The following is a 22,240-nucleotide window of genomic DNA, read 5'->3' on the forward strand; positions in this document are numbered from 1 at the left end:
AGCGGGGCCGGGGCCGGGCGCGGCGGGGCCCGCGCCCCCTCACCTGTTGGCTCGACAGGTGAGGGGGCGCGGGCCCCGCCGCGCCCGGCCCCGGCCCCGCTGCCGCCGCCGTGCGCCCGCCGGGCCCGCGCCGCCGCTTTGTCTCGGCGCCGCCCGGGGCCCGGGACTCGCGCAGAGCCGGGTCGGGAGCCCGGGGCCCGGCCGGGGCGAGCGAGTGTCTGGCGGCCTCGCCTCGGGCCGGGAGGACACCGGCGCAGCCCCCAAAGTTTCCGCAGCACTTTCCCCCTTTATTTCCCTCGAAGGAAGCGTGCCCGCGGGCGGCCGTCCCGGCCGGGCGCTGGGAGATGGGCCAGCCGAGGGTCGTCGGATCCTCGCTGTAAAGTGGGGAGAGCTCCTGGGGCGCTCAGGACCCGACCTCCGCTGTGACAGCGCTCGGGAAAGTGGGCCGGCCCCCTGGGAACTGTGCAGGGGTGGCTGGATCACGGGCCAGCGGGGGCCTCCACTCTGTGCCCCACCGAAACTGCCACGGACACCTCTGGGCATTCTTTCTCAGACACTGGGCAGGTATTTTCTTGACCATTCTAGGCGCTGGGAATTCAACAGTGAGCCATACCTCACTTTGTCAATAAAGTGGGGACAATTGTAGCGTTCTCAGGGGACAGCTCAGGTGCCATCTCCTCAGAAACGCCTCCCTGAATGCCGTAGCTAAATTAGCACACCCCCATCTTGCAATCATTCTGTATTCCCCTGCTCTGTCTTGTTTTACTCTGTAATGCTTAATGCTGCCACATAGTATTATGTATGAATCTTTATTTTCAGTCTGTCTCAGCCCCTCAATACTTTCCCCTCTGTTGAAAGCCATTGAGCAGGGACTTAGTTTTTGACACTTGCTATATCCCAGCGCCTAGAACTGTACCTGGCACGTAGTAGGAGCACAAGAAAATTTTGACAAATGAATAAATGCACGAATGCAAAGCCCTTCTTAGTATCCGTTACCCTGTGGGTGCCCAAAGATGACACCTCAAGATTGTCCCAAAAGCTTACGGAAACTTTGATGACACCGTAGCTGTGGTTAAATGTTTGGAAGAAAGGTATATGACTGCTTTCTATGAAATTTACTTAATAGACCCAAATCTGGTCTTTAAAAGCCTTGCATAAAATTCCTCCAAGATTTTTTAAAAGTTATAATCATCCTTTTAGGGAAGATAATTTCATTCCTTTCTTCTTGTTGGAATTAACACCCTCTATGAGAGTCTATAAGAACTGATACTAGGAGCCAGTCTTTTCCGGGGACACAAAGAAGTTGGGGGTGGGGTAGATACAATGAGTCTCATTTTCTAAAACATTTTCACTTTCATTATGGGATGCTAAGAAAGCATTTCACTGTCATAACAGGAGTGGGTTTGGCTAGTATTAGCTGAATGAAATCATGTGTTTTTGTTTTCAAAGGTGTGCTGTAACTATTGTTGAAAACTGGTATCTGTTTTCAAGGTGTTAAAACTTGGACCTCTGGTCTAAGGGTCTAACATGTGGAGATTGTTGCCTGGTGGAAACAGTATCAAGAGAGTTTCTTTTTAAATGGCTCACAAATTAGTCTACTTAAAGGCACATCATTTTAAGAATGGTCTAAAATGTTAATACTACGTAACAACAAGTAACTTTTTAAGTCAGGATAAGAATACAGTAACTTCAATGAAGACACAAACTCTAGCTTTCCTAGTATGCATTTGGGTATTTTTGTTCTCTGAAAGCCAGCAATCCAATGAAATGTTATAGCTGCAGTGTCCAAATTTGTAATAGAAATAATTACATTAATCTAGAAATTATAATTACTTCCAGCATTGCTCATTTGAATTCATTTTGCCTGATCAATTGTCCCATAGCTTTTATTGAACTGTCTCCACTTCTCTGGGAGTCCATTACCTTTATGTCAGCGGACCCCCTTCCCTTCGGGGTTATGAACACATTGTGTTCTAGAAGTTTTGTTTGTCACTTTTCTCCTAAGGAAACAAGATTCTAGAGGCAGTAGTAAGGCTCTCAGGAGAGCCCCCCAAGGCAATCTTCACCCCAGCATAGCTGATGTCTGCCACTGAAGGCAACAGTTTTGAGTTCCACAGCATCCAGAGGTCTTCTGATCCCTAAAATTTTCCTTTGGCACCTACCACCTGTCCTGTCTTCCCTTTCAGCCTACTTTGTGACCAGAGACAAGTGATCTAGCCCCACTAAGCCTCAGTTTCATTGTTTGTAAAATGAGGATATTCATAGGCTATCTCTCATAGGGGTTGTTCTGAGGATTAATGGATGAATATAAAACACGAACCTGGGTGCCCGGCATAGAATAAGTGCTTAATAAATACTGATAACTAACATTGTTACCTGAAGCTCCCAAATTACTCCCCCCCCCACCCCCATCACACACACACACACACACACACACACACACACACCCACCAATAGTCCCTGGAGCAGCTTGTCTGAACTTAGTATTAGGAAGCCAGCAACCTGAACTCATTTCCCCCACTGGGTGAAATGGAGAGTCCCTTAAGTAGAGTTATTTGCATTTTCAATAGCAAATTCCAGTAAGTCCTTATTTGTGTGCATGTGTGTGTGTGTGTGTGCGCGTGCATGTTTTAATTAGACTGTATGGCTAAGAATGCAAGCATTTGGGGTATGATTTTGATTGGGGATAGAGAATGAAGAGTTTTCCTCCCCTTTTCTGGATATTGAAAACCCAATCCTGTCTCGATCTTGGAGGCTGCTCTTGGTTGCATGTCTCTGAGTGGTGACCCCCTTTCCTCTGAGATTTATCTGCAGCACTCAGTCCTCAGGCCTCTTGTCCCCATCCACACCAGTGATAGCATTCAGTTATACAAGGCATTCAGTTCCCTTGGTATGCTGGTGATTCCCACAATTTTACACTTGTGCAAGCAGCTCCTCCTCTGTCTCCATATGGATGTCTAATACACATCCAAACTCAACACATGTCAAACCACCTCTTCAGCTTCTCTCCCAAATTTGCCGTCTTCCATCTGTCCCATCTCAGATCAGAGCAGTTCACAGTAACTCCTTCCTTCCGGTTGCTCCACCCCCAGATCTTGGTGACCTCTGTGACTCTCCTCTTCCTCTCTTTCCCCATTCCTTCTCCCTCCCCTGCATCCACTATGCACAGAGGCTATTGATTTTACCATCCCAAGTGTATCCAGAATCGGATGCATTCTGACCACCTGCATCCTAGACCCTGAGCCACAGGGCTTCTCCCACCTGGACCATGGCAGGAGCGTGCTAACTGCTCTCCCTGCTTCTACCCTTGCCCCCTATGGTCCCTTCCCATCACAGCAGCTGAAGTAATACCCAAGTTAAGGCCTGTCACTTCTCTGCTCTCCTTTTCACTCAGAGCAGAAGCCAAAGTACTTACAATAGCCAGTGAGACTCTGCAGCATTCCTGTCCCCGCCCAATATGCCTTTCTCTCTGCCCCCCTCCCCCCCCCCCGCCCCAATCCCTGTCTCCCTCTCCCCCTCCCTTCTGCCCTTCTAGCTCTTTCTCTGTCATCCCAAGCATGGGCCTTGGCCACCAACAGTCCCTCCTTCCTGGAATGTTCTTCCCTCAGTCATCTGCTAGGACTGTGCTTTCCTCCCCATCTGGTCTCTGCCCAGATGTCATCTTCTCAGCAAGGTCTTCCCTAACCACTGATACAAAATGGCACGCACATCCTGACACACACCCCCCATGCCCCTGACCCCGCTTTATTTTCTCCATAGGATTCTGCATTTGTCCATCTTCTCTCACTGGAACGTCAGCTTCACAGGGTTCTTTCCACATCATTCTGCCCTCAGCTCCTGTATCAGCCCCTGGCACAAGTCATCCCACACTGAATAGTTCAGGGTTGTGGAATTCTACTCCTAATGACTTCCCTTTCTCCTGTGGTGGTTCATATTACTCTGAGAATCATTTGTAAATCTGCATCCCTAGCCCTGCCCGCTCTCCTGAGTTCTGGACACGCTGTCTACCACGTAACTGGCTAGCAATGCCACCATCCGATACATTTTTCGGAGTTGGAATTTCCTTTGCTCTTCTCTCTCAAGTCCACTACTCCATCTAGTTCCATGCTTCAGATGTTTGATCCCCTTTTGGAAAACTTGCTCCAAGCCTAAGCCATCCCCTCCTCTCCCTGTGCCTGCCTCCCTAGGCCCCGGTGCTCTGCAGCCTCCAGTACATGCTGGCCCTGCCTGTTCCCAAGCTCTGCCCTCCACCCGGCGTACCCTACCTGGGCTACCAGGCTTAGCCTTCTAACCTGCTCCTCGTCTTGTCATTCCAAAACTCCCTGCCTTTCTCCTCTGCCACAGCAGTGGATGGTGACTCCATCTCTCGCCACCAAAGTGTGCCTCTCTTGTAGTTTTGTGTGCTCCTGGCAGGTGGGATTCTGGATCTCCACCCCTTCTTTTACCAGAGCGGCTCTGACTGGTTTTGTTGTGGTGGTTTGTTTTAGAAATGGGCCACTCTAATTTGAAAAGAGCATTCCCCAGCTTAGAAACAAAAACAAAACCTAAAACCCCAGCCTTCAGATTATGGTATAAACTTCTATATTGCTATTTTGAACATGAAACTCACCTTTTTTTTTTTTTTTTTTAGCCTCATCTCCTATATCTCCCCAACTCCAAAATACCACTCAGTGTGTCCAGTCTCTCTGGTAACAGTGGACTTGTGGCCCTTTTCCTGCATAAGCCATGGACTTGCCAGCCTCTGAGATTTGTCTCCTCATGTCCCTTCTGCTTGGGATGCCCTTCTCCTCTATGTCTACCTGAAAAGCTGCCGTGCATCCTTCAAGGCCTTGCAAAGATGCTAACTTTGTAATTGTCCTTAAATAGCCCTTGACCCAGGCAGCATTGAGCCCACCTCCTTTGCACTCCTGCAGCACTTTTTTTATAGGCCAGTATTTGTATAACGGATTATTGATTGCTCCTCTTTCCCTCCCTCATGACCGTGAGACTCAAGACTGCCTTGTGCCTGACTCCCCAGAGAGGACATTACAGTGCACATAGTAGGTGCTTAGAGAGTATTTGTGTTCTTGTGTCTTTAGTCACAAAGGTAGCCCAGTCACATATGTCTCCCACCAACCCCCCCCCCCCGCATTGGGGTTTACCTCTACCCAATCAGTGTTTCTCAAAATGTCATCCCTCGCCACCTACATCTGAATCACCTGGCTGTGCCTCTTCAAATACAAGCTCCCAACCCTGCCCAGGACCTGCTCTTTCAGACCTCTGGGGTGGAATGCACATTTGTAACAAACGTCTTATGCATCACAACTGGAGAATTACTGCTCTGTTTATTGATCAGGTCAATGGAGCATAGTACTTGTCCATCGCTGTTCTCAGTGCTAAGAATGCAGACACAATGACAACATGGTCCCGGACCTCCCAGGAGGGATGTCTCTTTTTTTTTTTTTTTTTAAAGATTTTATTTATTTATTTGAGACAGAGAGCATGAGAGGGAGGAGGGTCAGAGGGAGAAGCAGACTCCCCGCCGAGCAGGGAGCCCAATGCGGGACTCGATCCAGGGACTCCAGGATCACGACCTGAGCCGAAGGCAGTCGCTTAACCAACTGAGCCACCCAGGCGCCCAGGAGGGATGTCTCTTGTACCACAGCTTCCATAGCATCAGTGGAGTGTTCTGGGAGGTACCAAGTTCCAGAGGGATTCTCCCTTTCATAGTGTGATGCTTTCACATGCATTGTGATGGTGTGGTCCATAATAACAAATCTGATACAGGCCGGTGGGCCCAGCTTGATAGAGAGGATCCCAAAACCATCCTTGTTCATAGAGTGGCCTGTGGGACCAGGCGAGGGTAGAAGGCAGCGTGGAAGGACGTAGTTGAAAGGGAGACGGGCTGGCATCTGCATCTGTTCCCCTCATTTTTGCCTTTGTGAACCCACAGGCTCTCTTAATGGCCCAGGATTTTGCTTTCTGGAAGGGGGAAATGGTCTCCAGGTAGCTCAGGTAGGGAAAGGCTCTGACCCAGGGGCTCACAGCCTCTCTACCTGTGCGTTAGGGGTTGCTTCCTGCAGTTGGACCTGGAGGCCTTAAACATCCTCACTCAGAAAAGTTACCAGTCCTTTCTTGGTACTAGCTGCTCAAAAAATCGATTTGCCTTCTTTTAATATTACAGATGCCATTTCCTTATTTCCAAACCTAGGACAGCTAGCCAGACTTTGGTGGTCTGGCGTGGTGACAGTCCAAAACCTGGCCTCAGTTTGCTGTCACCTCTCACACTATTATAGTTCTCTTCCACCCAACCCCTGTGTGCCAAGGGATGAATTATATGGCAAGAGGAAGAGTCTCGGTCGCTCGTGTCAAGGAGCTTAGAGGCTAGGAATGAAAATAGAAGGAAGCCTAGAAAAATAAAAATAAGCTAAACATGCAAAAATAAAGCATTTAGATTATGAAGCATGTTTCAATAGGTGCATTATTAAATGTTAATGATAGGCCCTGGACCATTTTTTTATGTGACTCTCGAACAGGAAGCTGGTATAGCCACAAGCCACAGATCTATCTAAAAGTGATTAAAGTGAAATCAGCTTTAATGGAGTGAATGATATACGAGGGATGCTCTTCATCATAGAACTGAGCCTGTACAGATTTTCCCTCTGACAGCTGAGCCCAAGGTGAGCAAATTCACCAGGACTGGCTTTTAGGAGACATATCCCTGGCTTTAAAGTTTCCCTCTCTAAGGTTGTTCTCTTGGCTCAAATGAAGTGGTCACTCATATGAGTTAGAATATTGTCAGTATTCATTTCTTCCACTAACATCTAGTGTGTGTGTGTGTGTGTGTGTGTGCACGTGCATGCATGCGCACTGGGCATGTGTATACTTGGATATATTGTCCCATACATAAAATTTCACATCTTTTTCCATGGTAGCCTTTAGTATTAACTACCATTTACTTCAGTGTGCTAGGTATTACACTGGGTGCTTTACATAATTACCGACGAAGTCCTCACAATATTGAAGTAGGACATATCAGCAACGTTTGACAGATGAGAAAATTGAGGCCCAGAGAAACCATTGATCAAGGTCACACAGCTAATACAGAATAGAAACAAGATCTGAGCTAAGGACTGTGTGACCCCAAGCACTGGTGTCCCTAACCCTGCCGAACACCACTTCCCTGTGAATGTGAACAGTGAACGAGATACAGTTCTCCCGTATTTCATATTCTGAAATAAGGAAGCTAGATGGGACTTCATTGGTAATCTGGGCCTACCACTGAATTTCACAAATGAGGAAACCAAGTTCCTGTTCCATGGGAAAAAATTAAGCCAAGGACTCCCTGCTTCACAATTTGCGAAGAAGAGACCCTTGCCTAATACCCATATTTAAGAGGCTGTGTAGGATTGTTCTTCACATTTAGTGATAATCTCATTTTGATAATCTCTTTGGGCGATGACAAAAAAATATATCTGTGAGAAAAGTGATTTTTATGTGTTTTTGATGATGCTGTTCATTAGCTTTTACTTGCCAAGTTGTTAGCATTTCTTACAGTGACTTGATTTAGATGACACAGGCCAGCACATCTCAAACTCCAGTATATATAAAAATCACATAGGATTCAGCAGGTGTCTAATGGGCCTGGAGATGCTGTAGCTCTCACACCAGGTGATGCTACCAGTTGACCGACCACACTTGGGCAAGGGTGCAGGCAGGATTTGGGGAAAACCTTTCCAGCTTCTTCTCTTTGTAAGAAGCATTTCCAGGTATCCAGGTCACTGGTAAGTGGTGCTATAGCCTGCTAAGAGCTAGCTAGGTAACAGTGAAGATAATTTCCTTGGGTATTTACCAGGGCTTCTGTCTCCATGAATTATTCATGAGCCTCCCTCACCTATAGCAAACATATCTTTAAGGGTGGGGTTCAGTGGAGAAGGCACATTTGTATTGCAGGGAAATACACTGAGGTTGCAAAATGCAGGAAAGTTGAGACTGCTTGGTGCAGAGTTGTACTCATGGCACCAAGCAGAGGATGGGTCATGGAATAAGTGATCAGTTTAAGCTGGTGACTAAGAGCAAGGCTGCCAGCCACCCATGGTTCAAGTCCCAGGTCTGCCCCTGGCCAACTCTGTGTCTTTGGCAGGTTACCACTCTCGGACTTCATTTGCTTATCTGCAGAATGGAAATGCAACCATTATTTACCTCATGATGTTTGAGGAGGAAATGAGATCGTGCGTGCATGTAACACATGATACACATTTGTTTTTTTTGCTTTTTTTCCCAGTTATCGGGGGCTCAGTGAGTATTTCTGGAATAAGAGGATAAAACGCTTTGAATCATTGCAGACTTAAATTGAGCTGAAAGAGTTCTGTCTTGTGAAATTCTTAGGAACCTGCTTCAATGAATAGATAAAGATGATTTGTAAGTAACTTTTTGCATATAAATGGTGCTTAGGTGCCTAGAAACCGTTTAAGCAGAACAGTTGGTCCAAACTTATGGGACTTTCTGCTTTCTCCTACCTCCCAAATGAAAAGAAATTTTAACCAGTTTTGCATAAAGAGTTTTAAGATGCATTTCCTGTTATTCTGTTATGCAGTGGAAGATGCACAGGAGTAATATAAAGCTGGATTGGGGAGTTTGGGTCATAAATAACATTAAGAGTTCCCCTCTCTTCTTTACACTAATCATCTACTTGGCAGACCTCGAAGGATCCTGTCCCACTTCTGCCTTAACCATCGTAACTTCTGGATTAGCCAAGTCCAAGTGGAAACAGCCCTCAGGGTAGCTTATGGCCTTCAGCCCTGAGACGCTGGCACCTGCTGGGCTTTCTTTTCCGAGGAAGGAACCTAGGAGTTTCTTAGCTCTGTGTGTAACCCACAGATTTCTTGGGATTCTTACTGGCTGTCCCAAGATTAGAAAATGTGCTCAGTGTCTCTTAGTTCTAATTATGCTCTTATCTGTTCCTGTTTTTTCTGCTTCCGATGATGCTGATGACGATGATGCTATTAGCAACCATTGCTTATTAGATGCCAGGTATTGGGTAAATGCTTTGTGGAGCATTCACTCATGTCATCTAAGTAGCAAAGCAATGGGTGGCATAGAGACCATGTTCTCAGAAAGGGGAAGTGGAGGTCAGAGAGGGCCAGGCTTGCCACACAGCTGGGAGGTGGCAGAGATGGGACTTGAACTCAAATCCGTTGATTCCAAGGACCATCCTCTTAACCCCTCTGCTTTCCTGCCTTCCTGCTATAGCCCATTTGTGGCTTTTCTTTGGTAAAGTATCTTCTGCCCACGTCTAGCCCCAGAAGTCAATGGCCTGTATGTGTGGTTCTTAAGTGAATTGTGTTCCTTGTATAACATTTTGGGATATCGTTATTGCCAGGGAGTCTGGTAGCCTCCAACTCAGCTCTGCATCTCTGCGTCTGCCCCCTTCCAAGAGCGTGGCCAGATGGATGGTGGTGGAAGAATGACAGGCCAGAATGGTTCCAAGGAGGGAGTAGATAACCTAAAAAGGGATGAGAAAGGGATTTGCCCTAAGACACCATGTGTGACCCTCCCATGGTGACAGTGACTGCTTGGTTTTTACTGGGAGCCATCCTTGTCTAAGAGGAAGATCATGGGCATCAGAGCCAGACTGACCAGGGAGAGAACCCAGATTTGCTACTTAAAAAGCCTCACTGAGCCTCAGTTTCCTAATTAGTAAAGTGAGGATGATGATAGCAACTTGACGGGACTGCTGCAAGGATTAGAGGCAGCATACGCAAAACCCTCAATAAAAGGAGGCCATTATTACATTAATATCATTAAATCAGAGGAAAGACTCCTGGCAAACACTTCGAACTCCTTAACCTGATCCATCCATGGAGTATTTATTGTCCCACTGATGTGCCCTCAGCTGTCGCTGCATACTGGGGGAAGGCAGCCTAGAATTCAGAGAATGTGCAAACGGGTTCTGATCCCTTGGTTCTGTGATTTCCCACAACTCTGGCTGTGTGTCCTTCTAGGAAGGGTCGTCATCGATATGTACACCCCTCTCACTGCTTTCTCTCCCACCTCCTCCCTCCCGGGCAAAGAAAAGAGGATCTGATCAGAGTTGCTTTGTCTTCAGGAGCCTGGGGAATTCAGAAAGCAGGGGTACTAGTTCTAGAACTCCATGAGGATAAGGACTTTGTCTAGAATGACCCCTGGTGTATCCCCATCAGCTAAAAGAGGTGTGCACTGAATCTTTGTTGATGAAATAAATCATAAATCCTCTGAGACTCTGTTACATGTCTATGTCAGGGTTTCTCGGCATTGACTCTGGTGACATTTTGGACTAGGTAATTCCTTGTGCCCTCTAGGATATCCTGTGCCCTCTACCTGCTAGGTGCCAGTGGCATCCCTCTCAGGTGTGACAACTGGAAATGTCTCCAGATATTGCCATATGTCCCCCCTGGGGGGCAAGATCACTCACAGATGAATACTTTTGGTCTGCAGAGTCATCTGGGTTTGGTTGGGGTTCTGTTGGGAGGTTTAGGTTTGTAACATGAATGGAGTAAAAAGACTTTTAAAAGATCAGAGAATATACTATACATGTGAGATGAGTAAAAATGTTTCCTTGAAGTCCATGGCAAGCATTTCTCTTCCCACTGGTACAGCTCTCTTTTAGAGTGACAGGGAGGAGGGGGTGTGGGGCCGTTCGCCCAGTGCCAATACCGCAACTTTGCTGGGAGCAGCCCACGTTGCTACTTTAAGAAACGGTAACAGTAGACGCTACAGCTTCTGGTTCAACTTTGAGCCAGCAAGTCCCATACAGACTGACCTGTTTACAAAACAGATGATTTTAAAATCTCAGCCTGTTTACCCTGTTAAAATTGATTCCGTGGCTAAGGCCCGGTTTTGCTTGTTAAAAATGTCCCAGGGCAGGCAGGAGGTTTAGGCACAGTGGGATTTTTCAGGGACTGTCGGGATCAGACTTGGCTCGCAGAAGAATGCTGTTCCTCGAGCTGGCCAAGCCAACCACTTAACTGTGATCAGAAGTTCCAGCACCATTGTTGCATTACTTTGAAACCTGGGTATCCATAAAACTGTCCAGCAGCTAGAGGAAACCCTTAAGATCCCAGAATCCAACCTTCCGCATTAAGAACTTAGGAAACTAGAGCCCATAGGAGCTGACTATTTCCTTCAAACACCGATACATCCGTGTTGTGAAATGTTAATCAGAATAGAACTATCATGGAGGGTGATCCTGTTGGTTTTAATGAGAAACGGAAACTAGATTCCTTAAAAAAAAAAAAAAAAAAAAAAAACTTGAACAGTGAAACAGAGGGGCCCTAAATGATTTTGTGTGATTGTCTCCTACAATAGATTAGAATTAAAAGCCTGGAATGTAGAGACAGAGGCATTTATAAAGAGGCATAGAAAGCAAATGTTCATCAGAAATGTTTTCCAGGTTAAATGGTATTACCCTCGCATTGTATTAAGTTGACATAATGCTGTCTGAGGCGGACAATCAAATACTCATTCGACACAGTTACACACTGAAGTGTGACTTTAAAAAATCGTAAAACTTTGAAATACACAGTTTTAAAAATGAAAGAAAGGCAAAGTACATTTCCTTCCTTTGGACCCTAACAAGCCCCCATCCTGTTCATAAAGCAGTCGCGTATATGCTCTCCTATGTGCTTTGGGTGATCCAGGGATATCTTGCGGGGCATATTTGGTGGAGAGGTCAGCTAAACTTTTCAAAGGAAAAAAAAATCAGCAATGGAATAAGTGCCAGTAGATTTTCATATAAAAGCAAAAGATTTTTCTTATGAAAATCTATCCAGAAAAAAAAGTCCAAGGTCTGTTTTAGTGGGGTTTTTTTCCCAATCTTTTTATAATTGAAGCCAAAAATGGTATAAAAACCTGAGTTAAAGAGTAAGTTAATATTTATTCATGTCAAGGCAGTCTCCTGTGGACTGATGGATTCACCTGGGGCCCAGGCCCCATCGTAGCCCGGTGCTGTTCACCATTCTCTTCAGCATAGTTACTTTAGGCTTCAGGTCTGGCAAGAAAATGCAATCATGCTGGTTATTGTGGATTGGCTTTTTTTTTTTTTTTTTTTTAATGCCCAGCGTATTTATAAATAACTAGAAAAGAGTTGTAAGCCCAATGCTTTAGGGTAGATTTATTCGTCAGATGTCACCAACTTAACAGGGTCCTTTCGTTTGCCCTGAAACTAGTCCACAATTATGCTTCCTCAGTGACCTCCAAGCAAGGGAACTGTATTCAGAAGTGCATTTTTCTATTCCAGTTATACACCAGGGAACATTTATTGGTCCATACTTCTAGGAGTTTAGTCTGTAGAGCCCTGTCACTCATGTGTCATGCCCACCACCACCCCCACACACACACCTGGGCATGACCCCTTTCTTTGCTGTGCTCTCTGCCTCTGAGCTCTGTGGGTTTTGTGCATATCTCTGGTGTGCAGTGGTTTCATGATTCTCCAGAAAATGCAACGTCTTGAGGTTCTATGGGATCTGTGTCTCTGAGGGTCAATGGCTGCTAGAGATCCTTTTTTAAATAGATTCCAGATCCTAGGGGGTTGACTGTGAGCCAGCATATTCTCCTCTCAGCAAGCCTCGTTTCCCACCTCACAAGCAGACACGGGGCTTTCAAGCATTATTTGAGTGGTGAATTTTCGTCTCTGGCCTGACATTCCGGGATCCCAACAGTCTTGAGCAAAAACTGCTAGTTCAGTATAGGGAAGAGGAAAAAGGTGGCAGGAATTGAGAATCTTCACTTCTACGGATTGATGAAGCCTTGTCATGTTGCCCCTAATCCCAGGAAATGGTGTGGGGTAAAGCCTGTCTCTGTTTCTGGTGAATAAGCCTGTAGTATGTTGCCATCTAGTGGACCATATGGCAAACTAAAGATCAATGTATTCTGACCGCAGAGTTCCCCAGAACTAATTAAATCAGCCCGAGAAAATAACTGAAAGAGTTTTTCTAAAAGCATGTGTTGGGGAAATATATGCAAATTTCAGGTACAACTAAAGTTGACTTCTGGTAATCATGTTTTCTTAAAGTCGGCAAAAGGTTACTCTGTTTCTTAAGAGCTCTTGAATATTTACCACCAGGGAACTAACAAGTTTTTCTTTTTCTTTTTTTTTTTTTTAAGATTTATTTATTTATTTATTCATGAGAGACAGAGAGAGAGAGAGAAGCAGAGGGAGAAACAGGCTCCCAAGGAGCAGGGAGCCTGATGCGGGACTCGATCCCAGGACCCTGGGATCATGACCTGAGCCGAAGGCAGACGCCCAACCATCTGAGCCACCCAGGGGCCCTAACAAGTTTTTCAAACATGTCACCGGGCCAGGGGCCTGTGATGTCACTGTCATCTGTACTCAGGGTACAGTTTCGTATCCAAAGTCCTAGCAAAAGGCTTTGTCATTACAGGGTTATTTTAGTATTTTTTAAAATGTGATTTTTAAAAGTTTCCAATATCGGGGCACCTGGGTGGCTCAGTCAGTTAGGCGGCTGCCTTCGGCTCAGGTCATGATCCCAGGGTCCTGGGATCGAGCCCCATGTCGGGCTCCCTGCTCGGTGGAGAGTCTGCTTCTCCCTCTCCCTCTGCCTGACGCTCTGCCTGCTTGTGCTCTCTCTCTATCTCTCTGTCAAATAAATAAATAAAATCTTTAAAAAAATAATAATAAAAGTTTCCAATATCTTCCTTACGTACATTTCCTTTTTTTAAATTAAATTTCCACAGGAAAAAAATATGCTTGCTTTTAGGAGAAGCAGACGCATGACTTCACAGAGTAGGAATTTCACATTTCAAATTCTAAATCACATCCCAGAACGGTCTGCTGCTGTGGTTTCAGACATAATTTGTCTGAAAACCTGCGTGCTGATTTCACGAACATCGACTACTTGCTCCGCTTATGTCTTTGCTCTTTTGTTTGTTTGCTTAGATCCCTCCCTGGTACCACAGCAGCTGAGTATGCATCAAATCTGAAGAAGATCTACACAGTACGAACAGTACAGGTAAGGTCCAGAAATGGACGTACCAGATGAACACGATGTATGTGGGACATTTAATCCTCCAGCCGGAAAATGGCTGCTATGCCGGCAGTCCCCCCCCCAGGCTTCTGTCCCCGTGTCAGCTCTCAGGTCTTTTGGTGGCGCTGCGCTTGACTAGGTGTAACCCAGACGCTGGCTATGCACGCCTCCAAGTGGCCTGTTTTTCTGTTGGGGACCTGCTAAAACTTATTTACTACCTAAATATTTCACCCGCGGGAGCAGCAGACTGTGGTGTGTCCCCACATGGGTCTGTGTCCCCATTCAGATCCCAGCTCGGCCACTCCCTCTCTGAGCTCCGAGCTCTGTTTCCCTTCTCTGAGAGGCAGTAGCGTCCCCCTGCGGGCTTACCTAAGTTTAAGGTCACATAGGAAAAGCAGGTGGGGGTTGAGCATGGAAGTGGAAGGTGTCAAGCCTGTTTCCTACTTCACGTTCAGCTTCCATCGTCCTAAATTAGGCAAGTTATCAACGCCTTTAATTTCTGTAAAATGGGTATAACAAGAGTACCTCTCTCTGGAGTGGTTGGGAAGAGTGAGTAAGATAATGTGCATACTATGCTTAGCAGGATACCTGATATACTGCAGGTTCTCAACACATGTAAGCTCTTAGTTCTATCCATTCTTTCTCTAGCCAACCCTTACGAAGAAAATTTCTGAAAAACCTGATTTATTTGGTTGATCATATTTCCATGTTCTTCAAAAGCAAAGTCTTTCAAGTGTATCCCCCTTTTTGAGGTTAATGCACTGTTATAGACAGAATAAGGATTTAAGGCTGCTGTCTACTTGCAATGACTATATGTTTAGAATGTTCTAGAAGGGCCAGATTTAAAGTGTGCCTGTTGTGCCTCTAAATCTTTTAATGTCTTAGCAATTTCATTAGCTGGGCATCTAGACTGTGTCCCTTAGGCAGTTTCTCACATTTAGAACTAGCACAAAGACCCTTTTTTCAGAACTCCCATTGTCTGGTTCAGAAAATTTGGTATTCTCCATTTTGCAGTCCCAGGAGTCTGGTGGTAAGGTGCCATGAATGGCCACTGAGCCAGGTGTAAAGACACAGTCCAGGGGTGCCTGGGTGGCTCAGTCATTAAGCGTCTGCCTTCGGCTCAGGTCGTGGTCCCGGGGTCCTGGGATCGAGCCCCGCATCGGGCTCCCTGCTCCGCGGGAGGCCTGCTTCTCCCTCTCCCTCTGCCCCTTCTTGTGTTCTCTCTGTTGCTGTGTCTCTCTGTCAAATAAATAAATAAAATCTTAAAAAAAAAAAAAAAAGACACAGTCTAGACCATAGTCCATTTCTGATCTAGTTGGGAAAATGACATAAGCACGTGGAAAGCAAAAGAACAGTGCTGCTGTAAATAATCCTGCGGAGCCAAGTACAAGCAATGTCACAAGACAGCATGTGGGCCACTGTCCAGGGGGATGACTGCTCTCCAATTCCAGGAAAGGCCTCCCCTGGCTTCTTCCCTGCAGTGACGTTATAGACTTTTGTTACCTCTTTCCCAGCAGTCATCATTGTATGAACCTCGGAGCACTTGATTTTGAAGGCTGTCTTCACCTGGAAGTTCTTAGATCCCTTTGACTTCTGGAGGTACTCAATAGACTTTTTCCACTCCATTATGACATCGGGTCCTCAGAGCTCTGCCTGGGATTCCAGGACAGACATTGGTAAAGTCGGATCAAGGCGTCCATTTGTTTCCCTGACCCTGTGTGACCACAGAGCATTAGCATCCAGCAGCCAGTTAAACAGGGGCTTCAGGGACCGATTTTTAGAGTACCCAGGTTGGCACATACTAGGAAATACTTTCTTGAAAACTATACTGGCAGATAATTTATTTTCAGTAAATGTAGATTTCATAAGTGTGCAGTTTGATAAGTTTTGACAAAGGTGTGCAGACATGTAACCATAACCCAGATCAAGATAAAAAGATGTGCATCGTCAGAAAGTTCCTCCATGCCCTTCCATTCATCCTTCTCTTCCAGAAGCAACCACTATTCACATTTCTACCACTATATATCTTTTTGCTTTTTATTGAACATCCTATAAATGGAATCACACAGTATCATACTCTACTGTGTCTATTATTCCTTCCCCTCAATAAGTACTGAAGGATTAGGGTGCCTGGGTGGTTCAGTCATTTAAGCGGCTAACTCTTAATTTCGGCTCAGGTTATAATCTCAGGGTCCTGGGATTGAGCCCCCTGTCAGGCTTTCCACTGAGCAGGGAGTCTGCTTGAGGCTTCTCTCTCCCCCTCTCCCTCGACCCCTCCCCACCACGAGCTCGCTCTCTCTCTAAAATAAATAAATAAAATATTTTAAATAAATACATACATACATATGTACATACTGAAGAATTGAAGGAATGAATGAGAAGTTAACAAATGAACCACTTTTCTAAACCACAACAGAACTACTTGCATAAGGATCCTTCAAGATGTAGTCCCCATTCTCAATGGGGGCAAAAACTGATCCTTGATGGGGTGAAAAATCCTACTGTTTTTATACATAAAGCACAGATATATATCCAGTACATAAACAAATAAACCACTTTGCTATGTTATTAACATTTCACAATGGAGTAATTAGAAAAAAGGGCTCTTTGGGGTGGGCTGGAGAGGATGTGATAATGAAACACTGCCCTAAGTGGTCAGGAAGTTCTTTCATATCTCTGATGTGCCTCTGTCCGCCTCGGTTTCCTTATGTGTCAGACTGAGGGAATAACGCTGCCTACTCCCTAAGGTTGAGCGAGGGTTAAATGAGATTGTCTCTGGTTCTTAGTCGTGCTTGGCACTTCGTACTCAGATGTTGGCAGCTTTTACTAGAGTGGTGTTGGATGCTACCCCTTGGCGTCATCCGTTGACGGGCGAGGATGTGGGTGAGGGTGTAGTGTCATCACACTGCCTGGGTTTCTATCCCGTATCTGCCACTTACTAGCTCGGGCAAGTTGCTTAACTTCTCTGTATCTGCTTACTCATCTCCAAGACGGGAACAATCTCAATACCCCCGAGAATGAAATGGCACAAGGAAGTCAAAAGCACACAGTGGGGTCAGATATTAATAACAGGCTCATTTGCCATTACTCACCACCTTCTTCTGGAGCATCTTTTTGTGTTGTTCTCGGTCATGTTTTCTATCAGACAGCTGTGCCCCACTACTTTTCGATGATTTATTTCAAGCAATTCTGTCCCTGCTGCCAACCCTACTCATGAAAACACGTTTAACTTATCAATAACTTCTGGGGTTCCAGCCTGTACGTGCCCTAAACATTTGCGAATAGTCCTGAGTATTGAACAATTGGCTTTGATGCCAGTTTTTAAGTCTTTTGAGGACGTGCTTTGCTTCCCCTGTGTTTTTATTCTGTTGATTATGTGCTGATTCTTGGACCCTCGCTCTTTCAGCTCTAAAAAACTGCATCCCTCGTGTCTGTGATTTTTTTTTCCCCATCTCTGTTTGGGTGAAATATGAGAATCCTGTGTTATTAATGACTGTTTTATAAAGAAGGATATAATGTGTCTTTTTGTACTTTGAGGCCCTTCAGCAAATCAGAGATGTTGATGGGGGCGGGGGAGGAATTGTTATTCCCATTTATTAGCTGCAGAGACTGAGGCTGAGAGGTAAGTGCTCTAAAACATCCAGTGGAAATAGCCAATCTTGCCATGCCTCAGGGACTAGAACTCCCGCCCCTTCTAGTTCAATTCTTTTCCTTTCACTCTGCTCTGACTGGGGCGGGGGGTGGGGTGAGGAGGCACGTGCTTCCACACTGCCCACTGACCCCTGCTGAGGACACTCTCTGTAGCCAACAGTAATTCTCTTTGCTTGGATTTAAATTTATTTCTTACTTGCCTGCCTTTCTTGGAAAATTCCGTTTTTCATCTAGTCGTGTTTTCCAGATGCTTATTGATTCCTTTTACTCTTTTGTAAACATTTCCAAATTTTCCACATTTCTCCTGTGTTTTTATGTCCTAAATGGATGGAGTACAGAATAGAACACAGCTTCTGAGCAGGCCTGATTCTACTTGTGGGAGAATGAAGATCTACCTGCCAAATATGATTTGCAAAGGAGGGGCTCCCTCGTCCCCACTCCCTTTCAGCATTGCTACCGCAAACCCCAGCAATTCCACCCCTGAAAACTCATTCCTCTGCCACATTCTACCCTACCTAGGTCTTCTGTGTTATCCCCTTCAAGATTTTGCCACACCGTGTCCCACTTGGGCTGTGTTCTACCCAGTATTTCCCATAAATTGGCTGACTTTTTTACCTAAATTTACATAATACAGAAACTCCATGTTTCTTCTGTAAATGGATATCCGGCATCATTTACCATAAACGGAAAGTCTTCATCAAAAATACATACAATCTGTTAAAATTATGAGATGTTCCTTCTGTACCTGTGTCCTGCCAGTGATAGCAAGACATTATCCCGGGGCGCCTGGGCGGCTCAGTCGGCTAAGCGTCTGCTCTCAGCTCAGGTCATGATCCCAGGGCCCTGGGATGGAACCCCCACATCGGGATCCCTGCTCAGTGGGGAGTCTGCTTCTCCCTCTGCCCCTCCCCCTGCTCATGCTCACTTTCTCTCTCTCTCTCTGTCTCGCAGAAAAAAAAAAAATCTTAAAAAAAAAAAGACATCATCCCTCATCAGAAGGTGTGAAGTTGTTGTGCTGTTATAGATCATTAAGTTAGGACGACAGATTGCCTTCCAAATCATTGGGGAGTAAGGGCTGTCCCTTTCAGAAAGAGAGGTTTATAGGTCAGTACTGGTAATGAAGAATGATGTGAAGATTGATTCAGATTTTGAACACAGATGGGCAGCTCACAGTGGGTGGCATCCTGCAATAGAACGACCTGGAATGAACCATTTGGGTGAAGGGAGGGGACCGAGGTAAGAAAGAGAAACTCACCGTATTGAAGAGACAGAAGGCCCTGCAGCCAGGTCTACCTCATAGGTCTGTCGAACACAGACTTAATTTCGAGTAAGACGGGATTCTTTATCATTTAATTTATTCATGATGTGTATAACGAGATCGACATTTATAGTCACAGCCCATTTGTGCGGAAATAGAACTGCAGTCCGGTTACCCATGATCCTCTCTCTCTGATGGCTTGCTGGCACTGGGGGCCACTGTGTGGGTGGGGGCTGAAGGGGGAAATGAAATCTTGCACAGTGAAAGTAATTTAGTCACTTCAAATGTAAAACTTGGTCTCCGAAGGGGATCAGAATATGCCACCCCCAAAACTGCCACTTTAACGTAAGAATTCTGTCAAGCTAAGGGCAGTTGAAAAACAGCAGACAGAGGAGGAGCCTTCTGCTCTCCTGTCTGCCTAACATCAGGCATAAATTTCCCTTTTAAGGGTGGCGTAGACTTCCATTTGTAAAGGTAGCCCCCTTTCTTGTCACTTGGGTCTGCAGAGCAAACCTTACTCCACAACCGTTTCTACCGTGTATGTCCTAGTCACCTCCCCCAACGGACCACCTGTAAGGGGCCCCAAACCCCTTTTCCTTTATCCATTCACTTTTCACAGTTTATCACCCTTTGTTATAATGGCATATAAGCTTCCGAGTCCAACCACTTTCTTGGGCTTTCACTTCCATTTTCTGAAGCCCCTGTGAATTTAAAAGTAGTAACATTCATAAAGAAATATATACCAGTGGGCCTTATGCAGGAAGCAGGGTGCACACGACTCTGATGTGTTTCCCCAGGCTTTTCTGTGGGCTCTTGCCTCTCAAGTTTGAATCCCACTTAGCTCCCCAATTCAGACTTTGTGATTTATTCAGTGACTTCCTATGTGGTGAGAGATTGCCCTAACACCCTATCCTTTATTTTATCTACATGATGATCAGTCCTCCAAACTTTGGTTCTCTCTTTAAGTCAGGCCCTTTTGGAATTCAAAACAAAACCCATTTCTCAAGTACCCAGCTCTTGCAGATCAAAAGCACTTTGCTCTCAGCCTACTGTGTCTGCTGTCAGTTAAAAACATCCTTTAAGTTCTTCCCTTGTTGCCTTGTTTGTTCTGGGTTCTTTCTGTCCTCCCCACAAATATCATTGACTCAGTTGGTGGGAAGCAAGCTCCAGACAACTAGAAATCCATTCCTATTGAATGGAAATACTTGCTTATTATTTAAAAAATATTCTCTTCCTTCATGTGCTATGACCCTCAGAAGAAAGTCTGGATTTTGGTGGGATTTTTTTTTTGGTGGGGGAGGGTGTTTACTGGGTGTTTTTGTTTTATTTTACACCTGCTCATCTGTCACAACACGGCATTTTTTTCTTCACTAGTATTTTCAAGTATGTTCTCTTTCTCATTTCTTCAGAACATTCCAGTAGAAAAATGAGGGGGAAATCTGTCAGTTTTCCTGGTAATGAATGATTATCTATTTGGCAGAAGACTATCAGATGGGGCATAATTGCTCCCATAAGAACTAGTAGACTAGGGATTTATCAAGTGGTCACACTGTCTGTCTAGTGAGTCTAACCACACCTTGCTTCCTTACTTGAGGCATATCACAAACTCTCACTTCACCTTTAATCATTAAGTTATCCAATGCAATAACTGTATCTACTCTAACTGTAGAGGAGGAAATTGGGTTGCAAGGGCTCCATGAGCTGTGAAGGTGATCCTGAGAACCTTGGTCCTAAATCCAGGTAGACTTGGATTTACAACTCCACTGGACAGCCATCCGCCCTGTCTCCATTCTTCAGGGAGGGTGCCAGAATGATGCTTGAGAACTTACCCACCAAGGTGTGGACTCCGGGCAAGGCTGGCCCTCATACGTTCAGCTCTGTTCCCCCAAGAGCTCATCACAGTGCATGCCCATAACTGGTGCCTGCAAATGTTGCCCACATGACTGATGCCCGACTTTTATACCTTTCCTCGTCCAAGGGGGATTGTTCAGGCTTTTGAAAAAAGCACTTAGCTATGATTTATCAACGTTGGGCTGACTTTTACTCCAATCTACTGTTTGCAGGCCACTTTGAATTAACTATAAGAATTAATTATAAAAGCCATTAGGCTTTTGAAATCTATTTGCAAGTTCCTATCTATAGTAAAATTTAGGTTTTTCAACAAAAATAAAAATTGTTACAGAGAATATGATCATGGATTGTCAAGCTTCCAGTGAAATAGCCCTTTTACTTTTGCAGAGTAGGAGGAGGGTCTCAGGAGCTGTGTGATGCTGGATTCCTTCCTCAGGCTGTTTCACCATCATGTATATAGTCATCCCCCCTTATCCAACAGGGGTGCATTCCAAGACCTCCCCGTGGATGCCTGAAACACTGCATAGTACTGAAGCCCATACATAGTAGGTTTTTTTCCTGTACATACATACCTATGATAAAGTCTAATTTATAAATTAGGCACAGTAAGAAATTAACAACAATAACTAATTGTCAAATACAACAATTATAACTCTAATAAAAGTTGTGAATGTGGTCTCTCTGTCTCAAAATACCTTATTGTACTGTACTCACCCTTCTTATGATGATAGGAGATAATAAAATGCCTACATGGTGAGGTGAATGACATAGGCCTGTGACAGAGCATCAAGCTACTATATAGACCTTCTTTTTTTTAAAGATTTTATTTATTTATGTGGGAGAGAGAGAGAGCTGAGCAGGGAGCCCGATGCAGGCCTCGATCCCAGGACCGTGGGAGCATGACCTGAGCCGGAGGCAGACAGTCGCTTCACCGACTGAGCCCCCCAGGGGCCCTCTATAGACCTTCTGATGTTCTGTCAGAAGGAGGATTCTCTGCTTCTGGACTGCAGCTTACCGTGGGTAACTAATTGGACAAATATCCCACATATCGGATGAGGTTTGCCACAAGGAGACAGACGGCTTTAGGGCCGCGTGCTTTTTGAATGAGGCTCTTCTCAGTGGTGTTGCCAGATAGTTTGCTTCTGTTTTGTGTCCATGCACAGACGTGTAAAGATGTGCCTTCATAAGTACCTGAAGTCAGAATTCAGTCTATTGCTGCGTCTTCTTGGGCTGTAATCTCCTCCTGTCAGATTTGCCAAGACTAAAAAATCAGTTGTCTATTTATTTTCAAGAGAAGCTGTTAAAGCTACAAACCTTAGCACGATCCTTAGAGAGTGTTTTCTTTTTGGACAAGGAGGAGCATTGTGGTGTTCTTTTCAAGGTGCTTTTCAAGACCCTTGGTGAAATGCCAGGATCTGAGAACTTCGGCGGGGGCCGGGGGCGGGGGGTAGGCAGGTGCTCTGGTTTGGGTGCCCCA

At 45.4% G+C, this 22,240-nt stretch overlaps 1 protein-coding gene across 2 annotated transcripts in view; it reads left to right on the plus strand.

Moving 5' to 3' along the window:
- The window catches only part of EIF4E3 (eukaryotic translation initiation factor 4E family member 3), a 40,264-nt gene that overhangs the window by 3,624 nt on the left and 14,400 nt on the right, over positions 1-22,240 (plus strand). The window contains exons 1-2 of one of the 2 annotated variants that reach the window (XM_034998718.1): positions 54-58; positions 13,916-13,988. The gene's annotated coding sequence lies outside the window, so the exon portion shown is untranslated. Of the gene's footprint in view, positions 1-53; positions 59-13,915; positions 13,989-22,240 lie in introns of those variants that run through there. The other variant, XM_034998717.1, reaches the window with a different exon arrangement.

This window comes from Mirounga leonina, unplaced genomic scaffold (genome assembly GCF_011800145.1).
Source record: "Mirounga leonina isolate KUSES-001 unplaced genomic scaffold, KU_Mleo_1.0 Mir_94, whole genome shotgun sequence".
NCBI classification, from domain to species: Eukaryota; Metazoa; Chordata; class Mammalia; order Carnivora; family Phocidae; genus Mirounga; species Mirounga leonina.